The sequence below is a fragment of the Ischnura elegans genome, chromosome X, assembly GCF_921293095.1.
Source record: "Ischnura elegans chromosome X, ioIscEleg1.1, whole genome shotgun sequence".
Classification (NCBI taxonomy): domain Eukaryota; kingdom Metazoa; phylum Arthropoda; class Insecta; order Odonata; family Coenagrionidae; genus Ischnura; species Ischnura elegans.
The window spans coordinates 2,790,382-2,807,902 of record NC_060259.1 but is presented as its reverse complement, the minus strand read 5'-3'; positions in this window follow the sequence as shown (position 1 = coordinate 2,807,902).

The window sequence follows — 17,521 nt, the reverse complement described above, 5'->3', positions numbered from 1 at the left end:
AAGCTAAAGAGGACAGGAAACGCATGGAATTGGACTTGAACAAGGCTATTGAGTTTGTGCACAATAGATTAGATGAAAATACTAAAGTGCTTCAAGAAAACTCAACGCAGATTGCTGAATATTTAGCGACAATAGACTTACTTAGGCAAGAAAATGTTGGCTTAAAATCTCGAGTGAGTGAATTAGAAAAGAGGTTAGACGACCAAGAGCAATATTCTCGCGTTAATGACCTTGAAATACACGGCATTCCCCAGCAACCAAATGAAAATACCTTAGAAATCGTGAAAAGTGTGGGGGACGCCCTTGGTGTTAAAATAACCGACGATATGGTGAACACATGCCACCGATTGGGAAAGAAGGGACACGAAGGCGGAACGAGAGGTATCATAGTCAAATTCGTCCGTAGGTATACAAAAGAAGAAATTCTTCAAAAGAGGCGAGTGAAAAGGACCTTCTCCACACGGCACCTGGGCTTGGCGACCGATACTCCGGTGTACATAAACGAGAGCCTGAGTCCAGGTCGGAGGAGACTCTTCGCTGCTGCGCGTCTTGCGAAGAAAGAAAAGGGATACAAATATTTATGTCTAAGGCATGGGACAATACTCATGAGGAAGAAGGAGAATGATCAAGTAATCACTCTGAAATCCTCTGATGACCTGGAGAAACTGTAAGCATTCTGTGAGTGAGTTATGTATGTCTTCAACCTATCTTTACTAACAAAATGCAGAGTACTGTTAATGATCGTGGAGTTAATGGTGGCAGGTTCCTTGTCTTGCACCAAAATATAAGAAGTCTAAGAGCTAATTTTGATAAATTTGTATTTCAACTAATTAATCTCGATATAAAACCCGCTGTAATTGTTTTGACAGAAATTTGGGTCAATGACACTGAAGTATCTATGTATCAAATAACTGGCTATCGGAGTTTTGATGTGTGTAACAATAACTATAGGGCTGGAGGAGTTATTGCATATGTAGCAGATACTTATGAGTGTTCTTCTATTGATCTGGGTGAATTAAAAACTGCTGATATGGTTAAAATATCAGTAGGGATAAATGATTCTTCTTGGATAAGCATTATTGGTGTATATAGACTTAATTTTAATCCTGTTGAACATTTTTTGAGTGAATTGGAGAATGTATTAACCATCTCTAGTGAGAGGAATTTAATTGTAATTGGTGATATTAATTTATGTATATTACAACCCAGCGATATTTCCTTTGAATATCAAACCCTTATGGCTAGTCATGGACTGGACCAGCTTATTCGAGTACCAACTAGAATTAGCAAAACGGGTAGTACATGTATAGATCACATTTTTTGCAGAAGTAGAGATAACTATAAGTATGAGGGAAGAGCGGACGATTGGGGTTTAACAGACCATCATGCTGTATCATGTTCTTTAAATATTAATGTACCCATTAATATATACGAACGAGTTTATCGAAGCCATTGCCGGATAAACTTTGACCATCTAAATAATAGTTTGCTAAGATGTGACTGGAATGATGTTTATTCACAACAAAATGTCAATGAAGCCTATGAAATATTTATAAATAAATTGAAATGCTGCATTGAAAAAGCTGAATACGTGTCAGACAGTAACAGATCGGGAGGAATGAAGAGGCCATGGATGACTTACGCTTTGTGCGGGAGAATTTCTAGGCGAAATTTTCTGTATAAAAAAATGAGGAAACACCCTGAAAATGAAAAGCTAAATAGGTACTACGTATCGTACACGCAAAGATTAGAATATGATATTAAAAAGCGCAAATAAAAGTATTACAGGGACCTATTTGATAGTAATGTCAATAATACCGCTGCTCAATGGCGCATTTTAGATTCACTCACGGGAGGAAAGCAAGGAAATGAGAATTGTGTAAAAATTAGAACTAGTAATGGTATCGTTGTCACTAAGTGCCAGGACATTGTAAACGAATTTAGTTCACATTAAGGTAAAGTAATTCAAGAATTGACCCAGAACAATTATTTTGAAAGTAATACGAATAAATACAAAGAAATATTCCCAACCTCCAATTCAATTGACTCACTGTTTTTTGTTCCTACTGATGCGAAAGAAATTAGCAGCATTATTAAGGAATTAAAGTCTAAAAAATCTAAAGGTGTTGATAATATTTCCACACAAGTTATAAAAGAAGTAAATGCAAATATTTCGGAGGTCCTTGCCCATATTGCTAATCTAAGTATGTATACTGGAATATTTCCTAAACAATTAAAAACTGCAATAGTGATACCAATTTTTAAAAAAGGTGATAAAATGAACGTAAATAATTACAGACCAATATCCCAATTATCTGTATTTGCTAAAATAATAGAAAAAGTTGTTAAAGTCAGACTTCTTAAATTTCTAAATCAGCATAGTTTTTTCAATAAAAACCAATTTGGATTTATGAGTGGTAAGAGTACAGAGGATGCATTATTAAAATTCTGTTCAGAGCTGAACGACGGACTGAATAAGAACTGTAGAGTTGCTGGCTTATTTGTAGGCATTACCAAAGCCTTCGACTCCATTAATCATAACATACTAATGAATCGATTATGGGAAGCGGGTATACGTGGAACCGCATATGATTGGTTTCAAAGTTATCTTTGTGATCGAGATCAGTGTGTGCGTCTCAAAAATTGCTACAGTGAAAAGATTCGACTCACCTGTGGTGTCCCACAGGGTTCTGTATTGGGACCCATACTGTTTTTAATATATGTAAACAATTTATGTGCTGGCAGGTTTAAAGGTCAATTAACGTCATTCGCAGATGACACTGCACTAAGTTACTCTGTTAATAGTGTTGATGATCTATATGAACATATACAAAGTGATCTATTAACACTCAATATGTGGTTTTCGGCTAATTATATGTTGTTAAGTGAAAAAACGAAATATATTATGTTTAGCATGAGTAAATCTACCTCAAACAAAAGTAAACTATACTATCAATGTGCAAATTGTATAAAAGATAATGTTACTTCCTGTGATAAATGTATTTTGATCGAACAGGTTAGTCACATAAAATATTTAGGTATATATTTTGACCAAAATTGTAAATGGAAGTCTCACATAAATAAATTAAAATCAGAAATGATTACTATTGTAAGAAAATTCTACTTCCTCAGATACATATGCCCTGAATCAGTGTTAAAAATGGTATATTATGCTCTCGTTAATTCAAGATTGCAATACGGAATAGCCTGCTGGGGTGGAGCATATTTTATCAACATTAAACCATTGATAGTGGCGCAAAAAAGGGTTATCAGGGTTATAACACGATCGTATAGGAAAAGCCACTCATTTCCTCTATTCAAAAAATTAGATGTCCTCCCACTAAGGCATTTATTCATTTATAAAGTCCTTAGAATATTCTATAACCGTAGTGGTGAAAAGGCCCGACCACAAAACTATGACATTAGAGCTTGGAGAAACTTCCATATACCTAGGCCGACGACCGAAATTTATCGACAGTCATACAATTACTTAGGGCCTAAATTGTTTAGCATGTTGCCGAGTAATGTAGCAAACTCGGAAAAAAGATGGGGATTTAAATCCGCAGTTAAAAAATGGCTTATGATGTGTGAGGAAGTAGAGTTTCTACTAAGAAAGGTGGGTTAAAAAGTTTACAATAAAAGGTATATTGTATATTCTATGTATGTAATTATGCGTTTATATAAGAAAAATAGTTATCCTTGTCCAAATATTTGAAATACGTTTTGTAATAATGAATGCAATCGGCAATAGAACAAATAACTGAATACAAAGAAATTTTACTTCTCATGTGTGCTAGCACCAGACCTATGTAAAAAGTTTATGATGGTAGCCCCAAAACTGCTAAAAGGGGTACCTATATATTCCAAAATATTTAAGTATGTTCTAAAATGTAATATTTGATTGTAAATGGAATAAATTATATATTATTATTATTATTAGAGTAATCTCCTGTAGTAGCGATATAATCCGGCAAGTAAGAATTGAAAGGTACAATTTATTCCTTGACATTTTTGAAAATATCGTTTGTTCTTCATGGTTTCAACCCGTCAAAATATCGTAGAGATTTCGTTTTCAATGAAAAACGTTACTCTCGATGCATAAAAAAATTAATTTCCCACTTTTTCCAATTTAAATACTTCTGGAAGAAGGTAAAATGTTTTTAACTTCTCCGCCATGAGGTTTTCCCATAAAGCCTTGTCCCTCTAATTTTTTTCTTAAATAAATCGACGTGGAGTACAAAAGAAAAATATACAATACCCCTTTCGTGAAATATTCTGTTTCCCCTGGATCTCATAAAAAACTTGTGATCTTCGCTTCAGATAAATATCCCTTCCCGAATTTCACAGTAATCATCAAGTGGAGAATCTCGGGAGGATATTTCTTCTACGTGGAGGCTGCAACTGGACGATAGGGATGACGAAGACGCGTGTTATGTTATTTTAGACACTTTTACAATTTTCATAAAAATAATTCGTACAAAAATATGTGTCAAAATTTATGTATTATTACTAAAGTAACCTACCGATTAAGGTAGGTTTGTAATGAGTATTTACGAAACATTCTGGCTGTACTTTCTCCTTTCTTGGATTTCCTCTTCAATTCACTATGAAATTCCTTTCCATCAAATCTTTTATTTCCTTCCTATCTCTCGTCTACCAAACATTCCCTCCTGCAACAAAAATTTCTCTCCTCTCGTACTATGTCCTACACTTCGTCGTTCCTCCTCGTCTCCGTCCGCTTCACTTTCTCCGTTCTTGTCCACTTACTTTTATCTTGTGTCACAATCGTAGCTCGTGAATCTTTACGAACCGCATAAATAATTAACCAACTTATTTTTATTTATCCGTGGAATCATCATTAAAAGCACATTTTACATTTCAAATAAATAAGGATAAAGTAGGAATCCCATTTAGGCCTTGCCTGTAGGATACCTCAAGACAAATGACAATACGAATTGAAGAAATTAGTAAGAGACCAGATACGAAACATAATTAATGCTTGAAAATATAACAATTTTTTATTAAATTTCAACCTGTCGTGCAAAAAAAATATATTGAGCATTAAACGCACCATTGACAAATGATTTTATTTGGATTTTCTTCATTAAGTTACCATTTATTTAATCTTAAAAAAAAAAGAATGTTAAACTATTTGATTCTCATATACTTTCTGATCATCAAGAAAATAATTTTGTCTTACATAGACAAATGAGTGTTTGAACGGTAGAATTTGGCGTCGGCAAAATATAAAGTTTTGTTGGTCTTAAATTTAACACACTGGTTTTAGGTTCTTCTTAAGGTTTATATCCACTTATGGGGTAGAAAATTTTGGATACTTTGAAAAGGTAATGGTGACGTAAAGGGAGAACTGTAAATCTATAAATTTATAGGGAAGAACGGCTCAAATTATATTTTGTAGCAATCAGTCTATTGCTTTTTGGAGAATCAGCATCCAACTGCTCGAATTTTAATGCCCCTCACCAGCAGATTATCAAGTAGTTTAATTATGATTGCACTAACACATTATTAATAGTTTTAATAAATTGTGGGTAACATTTATTGCGAAGGGAGTAAAACGTCGCGTGGATACATTTAAATTTCCTAGAAATTTGGTTAACTTAATTATGACTTTAGTCTTCTTGTGAGTAATCCTCATTCCATATCCATCGCATCTCTTGTCTAATACATCCACTATAGCCTTCAGCCCTCTCGCTGACTGGCTAATCAACGCCTGATCGTCCGTGAACCTTACTGATTTTACATCATCCCTCCCACTTCTACTCCAGTTCCCAACTCATCCCACGCTTCTCTTGCCATCGCCTCAGCATATACTCTAGAAAGCAATGGAGATAGTGAACAGTCTTGCCTTACTACTCGGCCAAAGCTTCCCTTCCAGTTTCTACGTCCGCCACCTTCACTTGCGCAGTCTGGGCCATATGAAGATTACAAATGAGTCGCCTATCCCTCCAATTGACGCCTATTTTCTTGAGAATATCCATGATTTTGTCCAGTCCACCCTATGAAATACTTTTTCAAAATCCACGAAGAAGACAAACACAACCTGATTATAGTCTAGGTTCCTCTTCACCAGCGACCTCATTACCGCAACTGCATCTTCACTTACCTTTTCTGAATCCAAACTGATCTTCGCCCATGTAATTGATAGTCCCTTTCTCTATTCTTCTCTCTAATATCCTCAGTACCACTTTATCCTTATTGTCCACTGCCGCGAAATCCTCCCGCCAAGACCCTTCCTCATATATCTTGCGTACTAGTTCGAATAACCTTCTCTTACCATTATAACCTAGATTATTCTGCAGCTCACATGGGATATTATCCACCCACACCTTTCCTAGGTTTCATATCAGGGAGAGCTCCCTCGATTTCCATGTCTTAGAAGCGGCCTCTTCCTTGGCTCAAGGTTATGCTACACCACTGCCCCTTCTACATGTTAAATATTTCCTGCCTGTTTACGCTGTCATGCAGATCCTCCTCTTTCCCCATCCATCTACTCTGAACCTCGATTTGCTCAGTTAGCATCCTTCCATTTTCATCATTAATTTTTGACATGGCCGCCAGATAGCAACTTAACCTTGACGTACAACTCGTCTACCTCTCGTTACTTCTGAATCTTTTCCATTTCCTCGCAGTGTCTCTCCTTGTTTTCCGCCAATTCTTTCTCTCTTCTTGGTTTCTCACCGTAATACATGATTAATTTTACTTAGAATTTTCCCTGCACTGTGTCTACATTCTTCCACTCCCTTATCACCGCAATTTCTTTTTAGTTTCCTTCGTTATCCAAGTTTTCTTTGCCATACGAATCTCCAGAAGTTTCTAGTAATCTCTCCTGATATTCCCATTAATGTTTCAACGTTCTATTTCCTCACCCCTATTTTTTCACAAGTCTTTTGAATATTACGTTTCGTTTCGTTCACCTTAGGGAGAATGCGCTAGATTTTTCGCCATTCCTAAACGCCTGTTTTACTATTATGTGGTCTTTCTGGTGTATCTACGTATCCCTTGAACTCTTCCTGGTGGACTTTCGCACTATAGGATAATTGGACCAGGCCTTTGTGATAAGTAACTTGTTTCTCCTGCAATATTTTATTGATTTCTCTCCCCGATCGTTTCGCGTTCCCTAATCCAAAATCTCCTATTTCGTAGCCCTTCCTCCCTCCCCAACTGAGGCGTTATAGTTCCCCATCATTACTTGATTTTTTTTAAACCAGGGATTTCACTTATTATTACTATTACCTCGTCTACTTTTTTCTCCATATGAATGTTAGCGGACTTGTAGACTTGAGCTGCTACTAGGTTGGTAAGTCGTGCCGCAAGCTCTATAACCAGAATCCACATCGCTTACCGGATTTATTAATACCGTTGTCTTACTCAGCTTCCCAATTAATACTGAAGCTACTTTTGAAGTTAACTTTCCTCTCTACCATAACATATAGCCACCATATACATGTGAGATGGGAGAGGTGGAATAAATTCTACCAGCATTATATGTGCAGTTTCTGCGTCAGATTTTGTTTTGTTGGTCTGCGGAGTATCTTCTAGATCTGTATTTGTAGCATCTCCGGAGTCACCATAAATATTATCAATTTGTTCATTACCATGTATTACAATGATGCCCGCTATAAGATGGATAAAAATATTGAGTTATCAGTGCCAGCAATAAAATAAGTTACGAACAAGGGTGCAATACCACTTCACCAATGCTTTCTTCATGAAAAAAATATGCTTTCTCTTCTTTGCTTTTTACTTACATATTTTATTTTTTCATCTGTTAATGCAATAGGCATGGCGGTACTCTGTAAAGAAAATTTTTAAATCCCTTAAATAAATTAATAAATTAAAAAATAAATTAATAAATATCGATTCACGACGGACTCAATCATTTTGGCTATTTTCAGGCCGTATATCGTTATTGGACGTTGTTGCCAATGTTAGAATGGGCGTGAATGTTCACATAATCTATGTGCGCATAAAAAGTTTGTTGTTAAAATTGTTAAAAAGTTATTTTTATAGGTGCATATGTTCCTTTGCTCTTCTGGAGACGATTACTTATTCTACCAAAGCTTTCAGTTCGAGACGTGAGTAAAAAAAATATAGCGTTAAAAAAGATGCTTTTTGCGGCGTATTTACTGCAAATTTTGGCTTCGCAGGTAAATCGACGAAATTGTGTACGAGAAGGTGCACATGTTTTATTAATAATAAGAGATTATAAATAAAATTCTAGAGTAAGGAAGGGCTGCCAAAGGTGGAAGACCAAGTGACAACATCAATGGACACACGAACATCAAGTCAGTCTTCCGCCGCCTACGACCTAAGGCCCTGTGATGTGAACCATAGAATTATTATACTCTAAGATATGAACGAGCGGTTCAAGATACGCTCATATTAGCTACCCTGTTTTAGCACTTGCGTGATTTGAACTTATATTGTCTCTGAGGAAGCGTCCAGTGCAAGCATATATTCCAATGACTTCTATCCCAGATTAAAAAATTCTTCGGGCAGTTCCAATGCAAGGGAAATATAAGATTATTGCGATAAAAGAAATAAGCATTTATCATAGCGATTTTATTCCAATTTGACCAGAAGTCCTTCATTCGATACCCGTGAAAATGTAACATTATTTGAAACTGATGCCCATTCTTTCGGTTGGTAAGGCTAAGTTGATAATGATGGAATTGCGAGCGAAATTGTAGTAAAAACCAAGGGTCTAAGGATTGACGAGAGACGAATAAGACAGTGGGTAGATGAGTATCAAATTATCGCATTTTTATGCAGCAAAATATCAAAATATGCGGTGTTGCGTAGATTGAGATGACGGAATCCTTTCCTCATTCGTGCATCCTGTTGCCTCTTTCAAAAATTATGGATCCCTGAATCAATGATATAGTGTGCGATATGATATTCTGTTTAAGTTTAAAATAATGAAAGACACTAAACTAGTCCTATAATATTTTATCTATCTCTAAGTATCCAAAAAGCGACACTCATTCCACTGAAAAATTAGACCATTACCTTGTATGTAGGAACCACGAATTCGATAATGCTGCTATATCTTATGCATTATAACTTACCTATCTAAGTTTCCGTCTCAATTGTTCAAATAGCCAAAAAAGACGTCAGATGTAGAAAAATCTATTTTAGAGACCGTAGAGTGCAAGAGTGGGTTGAAAGAGACCGATTTCCTAAATATTTTCCTGGCAATTGACAAGCACCGTAGAATTAGCATAAGTTTTTTTTATGAGTTAAGCAAACCTATTGCAATGCATCATGCATAGTACAAGTTGTCCATGAGTTCTTGACTTGCACGTTAGAAAAAACTTCAATTACAGAAAATTGAAAATATCGGTAATAGAACACACGGATGTAAATATGCACGCTGGTACACGATGCGTAATCTATGACGTGACACGAACTATCAAGAATTATATTAGTTACATAGTTTTAGGCATTTAAACTAATGAATTTCTTAAAAATAAACATTCGAGACTCACAAATCTAAAGCTAATCTTTTATTTTAAGCAGAATTAATATAATTTATCTTATTTTTCGTATAAAATTATGGCAAGGGAGATTGCACCGAAGAGAGGAAAATTTTACCCTTGAAATGTACTGATGTATCAGGGTACAATACAGTACTGAAGCGGATATAAACTGACCAGCGTCATTTGTAGCAATCCTCCCCGCTGTGAATAAACCTGCATTACCGATAGTAAATGTACGAAGTACATCTCCACGCATGTTATGTGGGAAATGCGTCTTAGCTGTATTCATATGTCTTATTGTAATAACATCGGAACAAAAGATTTACGGAAAAAATCATCATGGTATGGCAGTATTTTGGTAAAAAGATCATGCATTGTTAAATATTATGTGGCGTTCTGCGCGTCTACCGTGAATCAATTCCTGTCCCAGAGCGTGTTGTTGAACTAGATTAAAATTCGGCTCCGAAGCGCGTATCACACGTACAAAAGCAACCCTCACGCAGCAAGAGCAATATCATTCATTCTACTCGGCGGCTGGGCGGCTGCCGGCGAACTGGACTCCGTGCAAGCGTTGTCCCCGTTGTCCCCCTCCATTTCCCCTTCTCCCGCACGCTGAGACTCGCTCAGTGGTTGAGGGCGATTTGAACGGGAGAATGTTGCTGCCGATGAGAACGCAAAAATAGCGTGCAGAGGTTCGAATAGATTGACTTAGTGTCGCTATTATGAGGAGTATATTATAATGGCATGGATTAATATGAAGATAAAGGATTATCGTTTAAAAAGACTGTAGAACATTTTGGGTTCCGTCATCTTACACGCCGTAGCAGGCAGCCAATTTAGCCGAATTTAGTGTTTTTCCGTGGTCAATATCGCAGCGTGAAAAACGAGAAATGAAAAATTACGACGATCTTTTCAAATATCGATGTTTCTTCTTCGTAAGTAAGCATTCAAATGTTATGTGCATAGAATAACAGAGGCCTCAGACGAATCTGCCCAGACGTCTGCAGCGTAGTTTTTGGTCAAGGTATCCGGGAGCCTTAAGCTGATTTTTATCTGCTGATGGCAACGCTCGAAAGAAGAAGGTATTTTTAGTTATTATACTGAGTGCGCGGCTAAGAAAGGAATATGTTAGTGGAAGAGAAGGTAGCGAAAATTCCCTGAAAACCAGTCGCTGTTGGATTAACGTTAACTGAGAAAATCAATCGAAGAAGAGGTAGCTTACGGATCTTAAAGATCTGCGGTACTCTCCTGCTATCTAAGGTGGAAGATCATTCATTTATAAGCTTCCATATTGGTAATTCGGTAACATTTGGTTATTTATCTTATTTCCAATTTGAAATTTTATGAACTCTTTGTGCCCGAAACTAAGGCCCTATAAACATTAAGTTCCTTTGCAAACTCCCTTTTATGCTCTTAACTTTCCGTTCATACTAAACGTAAAATGCTCCTACTTGATAGTAAATTTGATGTCGCCATTAATTTCCACATCGTATTCATAATTGATGGAGAATTCGCCTCCTCATGATATTCAAAATCACTCTACTCATCTCTCATGTTTTACTGAATTATATTCGTTTAAAATGCTTTTCAAGGATTTTAATACGCGATTCTTATTACCAGACCTTAGAGCGAATCTCTGGATATGCGCTCATTATTATATTCCATTATTGATATCTAATTCCGGAAAGGTTCTGCTGATTGTTATTGAATCGTTTTATTTCTACTCTTGCTGGTGGATTCATTTGGTCATTGCTTTGATTGCGGTTATTCCTTGCGCACTTGCCGCGAAGTGCTTTCATTTTGTCCACACCCTCTGGCTAGTCTTTCTTGACAAAAGAGAACCTCATAATGCTCACGCTCTTCACCTTAGGACGTATTTTGCCGGTAAAAATATTTTTTGTTTTTTTTCTTCCATCATTACGTCATTGCATTATATCGTCTGAAGACGATGGGCGACCTGGTGAAAACCCCGTGAAATATTTACCTCTATTGTTCGCTGGGAAAAAACCAAACTTTATATCAATGCAATGAAAATGCTTTATCTGACTTCACTGCACCCATTACTCATTTTTGTAACCTAATACGGATATAGAGCTTGCCTTTCCTTAGAAATGAAGTATGATCCAGTTAAGAAATAAAATACTTGAGGGAATAAAGCCGCAGCACGATGCGAAAGACGAAGTTAAAGAAGCGACTCTCGCCCGATGGAGGGAAATGCATGCCACTGCAGTGTGTGGAGGGGGAGGGGATGGGGAGAGAGGGAAGGGGTGGAGAGTGGGGGAAAGAGAGGGGTGGGGAAGGGAGGGGGGGAAGAGAGGCCTGGGGAAGAGAGGGAGTGGGAAGAGAGGGAGTGGGAAGAGAGGGGTGGGGAAGAGAGGGGTGGGAAGCCACGAAAGGGGAGCAGCAGCAAGAATACTCACGCATGAAATTGAGCGGAGGTCGTGCCCCAGTGACGTCATTTTACAACTTAAGACTTAGAGGTTCATCTTTTAGGTTCACCAAATGATTTTTTAGGTTTCGCTCTCTAGAAAAATATTGGCTAACGGAGAACAAAAAAGAATGCGTGGAAAGTACTAATGGCGTTCATCGAAGAGGCCACCAAACACTACATTCTCCACAACACTAAATCTCCGAGTGAATGTTGACCGCAGCTTGTGTGCAGTGATGGCTATTTTGTCCTTAGAGGGCATCCGTAGATTACGCGAGGCGTAATAGGCGTAATAGGGAAAGGGGGTGAAGGAGGTCAAGCGGACTCTCAGCCAATCTCAAAAGCGAGTGAGGGCGAGTCCTGGCAAGTATCACGTAATTTTTCCCGAAAAAAACAGTGTAACATTGTGAGAAAATTAGTTTCAATTCCTCGGTGGTGGCGGGGTGAAGTCCTCGCCTGCCAAACAAGAGGTCTCGGGTTCGAATCCCGCCTGGGTAGATTTCCGCTATCCGGGGCATGGTTGTTCGTGAACGTGTATTTGTTAAAAATTGTTGAAAAGCCCCGATGTAAAGGCCAACACGGGATGTTTTCAGTGGATTGAAAATAAATAAATAAAATTGAGAAAACGTGTTTGTTTATTAAAATATGGCTAAATTCTTCACAATAATATTAATTTCAAAAATAATTCAACACATTATTTTTTAATAAATCAAACGCAATGAAGCATAGATTATCGCATTTACGCCGAGAAGACGCATTTTGAGCAATCTAACGTGAGATTAGAGGGAGGGGTCGAGCCAAATCTCACGATATCGCACTAAGGGGGGAAGAGGGGTACAAAAATCGCTAAGTCACCTCACGTAATTACTGGACGCCCCCTTATTGATAGATTGTAGATACCTGAATTGCACAACTACGCTGGCAATATCTGTATCGTCGTCAGCGTGAGGAAGTTTTACAAAATTTGCTTCTGCCTGGGAACACATCAAGTTCTTTGTAATATGTATTATATTTTGCTCATATTCAATTGAATGGTGAATTTTCATCGTAATCGAATTTTACATAGTTTTAGTAAAGCAAAGGTTTGGATCTAAAATAAATATTGGAAGCTTTATAAAACAAGGATAAAATCGCTATGAATGAATAATTTGGCTTAGTCGGGTTTCAAACCCGGCTAAGATATGACACACGATTCTCAGAATATTCAAAGAATCTTTTTTTATTTTCTTTCTTTGATTTTTTCAATTCATCTTTTGAAACATTTTTTTTAATATGGCATCCAAACCACTCATCCATATTATAATAAACTAATAATTCAACACTTGCAAAGGTCTAAATGAATGTATACATTGATGCGTGAGCTGTGATTTTCTACAAACAAAACCCCGTGGCAGAGTTATGCTCGAAATTTGATGATGATGATGAACAAATGATATTTTTTTGCCAAACATGACTCCTGAATGTTTTATTTCGTTGACAGTATTTGAATTGAGACCCTGATGCTTTATGTATTCTCTATGCGGTGAGCTTTCCTGGAATAAGTGAAGGATATATATGTTTTTCAAAATTGGAGTTCAAGCGATTGCTATTTAGCTATTCGTGGTTCCAGCCAACTACACGCCAACTACCGGGCCAAAGTAGAATCACTGGTCAGGGTATACTTTTGCGCACGGCTCATTCAGAAAAGGTTCTTTTGAGGAGAAGTAGTGTCGTTTGCTTGCTATGGAGAATATTCCGATGACTTTTTCTCCAAGAAAAGGGAAATCTAACAAGAATTGCTGTGTGCCACTGTGTTCTTCCAAGGCCTGCAGGGACACCGTAGTTCGATTTCACGAATTTCCAAAGCCAGGCGATGTTTTCTATCGCAGGAATGATTGGGGTGAGATGGAGAAGGTCGATCGACGGAATTTGTGGATCCACCGGCTGAAAATCGGGAAAAAGGTGACGAAGAGCATGCTGGTGTGTTCTTTGCACTTCTTAAAGAACGATTATATATTACCGGGTACGTATACATTTTTCTATTTCACTTTTTTTCTCTTAATTTGTTTCAACGTGGCTGAGATCACGTTGTGAAGTCGATGCGAATGTTAACCTCCTTGTAGTCATCTATGTTTTAACGTGTTCTTTCTCAATAGATTTTCCAGCAAGACATCGATTTTTGAAGAGATGTGCTGTCCCGTCTATGAAAATACCAATATCGTCGATAGAAAAATCTCCAGTTTGAGTACACAGACGGCATGGACGACGAGGAGAGTCAACTAAGGTAGGTATTTCAAAGGAATGTATTATTTAATCTTGTAGTTTTCAGCCGTATATTAAAAATCAAATTTCATTGATTAGCAACCATAGTTAAGGCTGAAACTAATGCGAGCATATGGGCCAACTGTCTAACTGGGTAGTAACAAGGAAGTGGTTATTAGCTGTTTTGGTTACAGTGCTGAACTTGCTATCTTTCTCGTATTTATTGGTTGTGGTAGTATATTGGGACACTACATAAGTTGTGATTTTTTCGAATGAATTGTGGCTTGGAAGTGCAGCCCTATTTTTTTTACTGATGTTTAAAAACGTTGCCGAAAAATAAAAGTGCATACATCATGCAAAAGGTTGCATTATATCACCGTGATGTGATGCAGCTATTGAAAAAAATGTATATGGATTTGAATCTTGCAGTCCACCACCATATTTAGATATTTTAGGTTTACAACTAGAGGCATGTAATTTAGATAAATATGGGAACAGTCAATCTTGAGTTATTGCGTGAGTAACACTAGAGAAATTGTTAGAAAAATAACAAATTATGGTATTTATGGTTATTCAAAAATAAAGTTTCCACGAAGGCCATACACTTGGTTGTTTACCTATTGGCCAAATTTCTATGGCATCAACTTATCAGATTGAAAAAATGTTTTCATATATTATATTATCGTTTTATCTCTTATAATTTGGATAAAGATCAGTTTACATATTACTGTAGAGAACTAAATCTTCAGTCGTTTCTTTGGTCCACCTTAGCTAAGTATTACCAAATTCAGCTCTGAAAGATGGTTAGCATTTCATGTGTCTCACAGTAACAAACTCAGTTCTACTTACAAATGATGATCATTGAAAGCTTTTATTAATTTTATGGAATTTATACTTAAAAGTCCCTAATGCGTCATTTACCTTAAACAATGAGGAAGTGGAACAGGAATTTTTTCGTTTTGGCCTCATCTTTTTAGTTGTCTCAATTGCCCGAATTCATAGAGATTTGGAAAGAGTTTCACTGAGGACATTTGTCATTTACCATTCTTCTGTGAGGGATCTTTTCCGTGTTATTGTTTTTTACCAATGCCAAGTACTGTTTTGAATCATTGTAATCTGGTTATTTTTTATTTAGATCCCAAGTGGAGGGTTTGTGGATGCAGTTGCTGAGTGTGATGAGGCCGATATCCACCAGATTATTGCAAGCCCCATTGATGAGCCTACTAAAGATACTTCGATGGAAACTCAAGAGGTTGCAGCTGCTGAGGCCCTGATATCCATTGGAAATGGAGATGTTAGGGGTGTACAATGTAGTATTGGCATTCAATGTGTGAATGAGACAAGGGATTTTGGGTACCAGGTAACTAGTGGTGACTTTCACTCGACGGTGGCTGCCATGATCGTCAGTGAGAGGAACCTATACATGATGACTGGCCTCGATTCCTTTCTGCAATTGGCCAGTTTAGTTACTTTGTTTTCGGAACTTCAACCTGACAACATGAGGTACTTCTTAAACAACAAGTGCAAAATAATTTTATCGTTCATGAAAATGAAGCTAAACTTATCCTTTGCCGTGCTGGCACATATTTTACACATTGCATGGCAGTATATAATAATTTTTTTCATTCCATGGCTTCATCATGTACTTGTATCACATTCTTCCATATCAAGTGTAATTTTAATTGTTTTTGAATTGTTTTGCCTTCCTTAAATGACATTAGTTCCATGGTGTAACTCGGCTGTTATTGAAGTCTAAATCTAGTTTGAACATTGTAAATCAGCCCAGATAATTCCATCGTATAACTGTGGGGAGTCACACCACTTGGACATATTTTACTTATTGTATTGCACTGTATTATATATTTTTTCATTCTGCCTTCATTAATGTACCACAAAATTCCATATCAAGTGTATTTTTTTGCATTGTTTTGCCTTCCTTATAAAGAAGGATAAATATCATTAATTCCATTTTGCAAACTGGCTGTTATTAAAATCTAAATGTAGTTTGAACATTGTAAATCATCCAAGATATGACTACAACTGTTGGATATTACAGCACTTGGGCATATTTTACTTATTGTATTGCTTTGTACTATATTTTTTATTCCATGGTTTCATAATGTACTTAAACCACGTACTTCCGCATCAAGTGTACCATGAATGATAATGTTGTCAATGCTAATCATGTCATTTGTGTATTATCTTTGTATACATCTCCCATTTGATGTCTCAGACTTCTTTGGAAAACACATATCGACTGATATAAATTTTGTTATCTTGTTTCATTTAACTCCTTCAAGACCCCAGTTGCTTGCTGTCCATGTCACCAAGGTTACCTCTTTCGCATGTTAGAATGTATTTCTTATGTTCTCTATGTAGCTTACTGTGAATGACATCTTTTCACTCCATACTCCTTTTGAGGGAAGAAGGTACGTGTTCCATGCAGGGACAATGGGCGTACATAAAATATATGAATTTCTTTTTATCTGCGCATATTTTCTGAGAAACAGATGCCATTATGGAAAAGCATTGGTCTAACCTTTGGGGGTATAATTGGTCTTAGCTTAAGGGGCTGCTGGTATCTCATGGGTCTGGGGAGGGAGGGGATAAATCCGCCTATGAGTCAGTATGTGGTTGTATTGCTGTCATATATGATGAATTGATGATTTCATACAGGTAGGTTAGTTCTGAACATTTTTCAGTGGGCCCAATTTTAATCCTTAATCTAAGTATTTACATGTATAGTTGCAGTCATATACGACCAGTGAATTGTTTAGGTAATACCTAACTAACTAATTATCTTTCGGCTTGATTATAGTTTTTGATCGAAGCTGTAACTCCATTTATTTTTTTTATTCGAGGCATAGGATAGAGAATTGAAGGATATGTACCAGAGAAAGAGGTCAGTGTAGCCCAAAGTGGTCGTGGTCTATGGTTAAAACAGCTCCTCTTTAAGGCACCTGACACATAAGTTTTCTCCATTCAGTTATATCCCAACAAAAACAATTTTAATGTAAATTTCATTTATTTTGAAATTAGTAGGAAGCTTGAAATTTCTGCTTTATGACTGCTTATTTGTTAAATTTCTTTCCTTCATATTAGCTTTCTTCTCCCATAATTGTATGGTACTCTTGCCACTGACTTGATGGACACTGCAACATCCACAAACTAGTAATAAATGATTGGCATTTTTTGCATTATTATTCATGAATGCTAAAGATTAAATTAATGTAGCATAAAATGATTAACCATTAATAGCTACTAATGTAACTGGGTTGTCTACGAATGGTTTCTACCTATTCCTAAACAATTCCCGCTTTGCGAGAACAATCAAACTTCCGGATCTCGATTT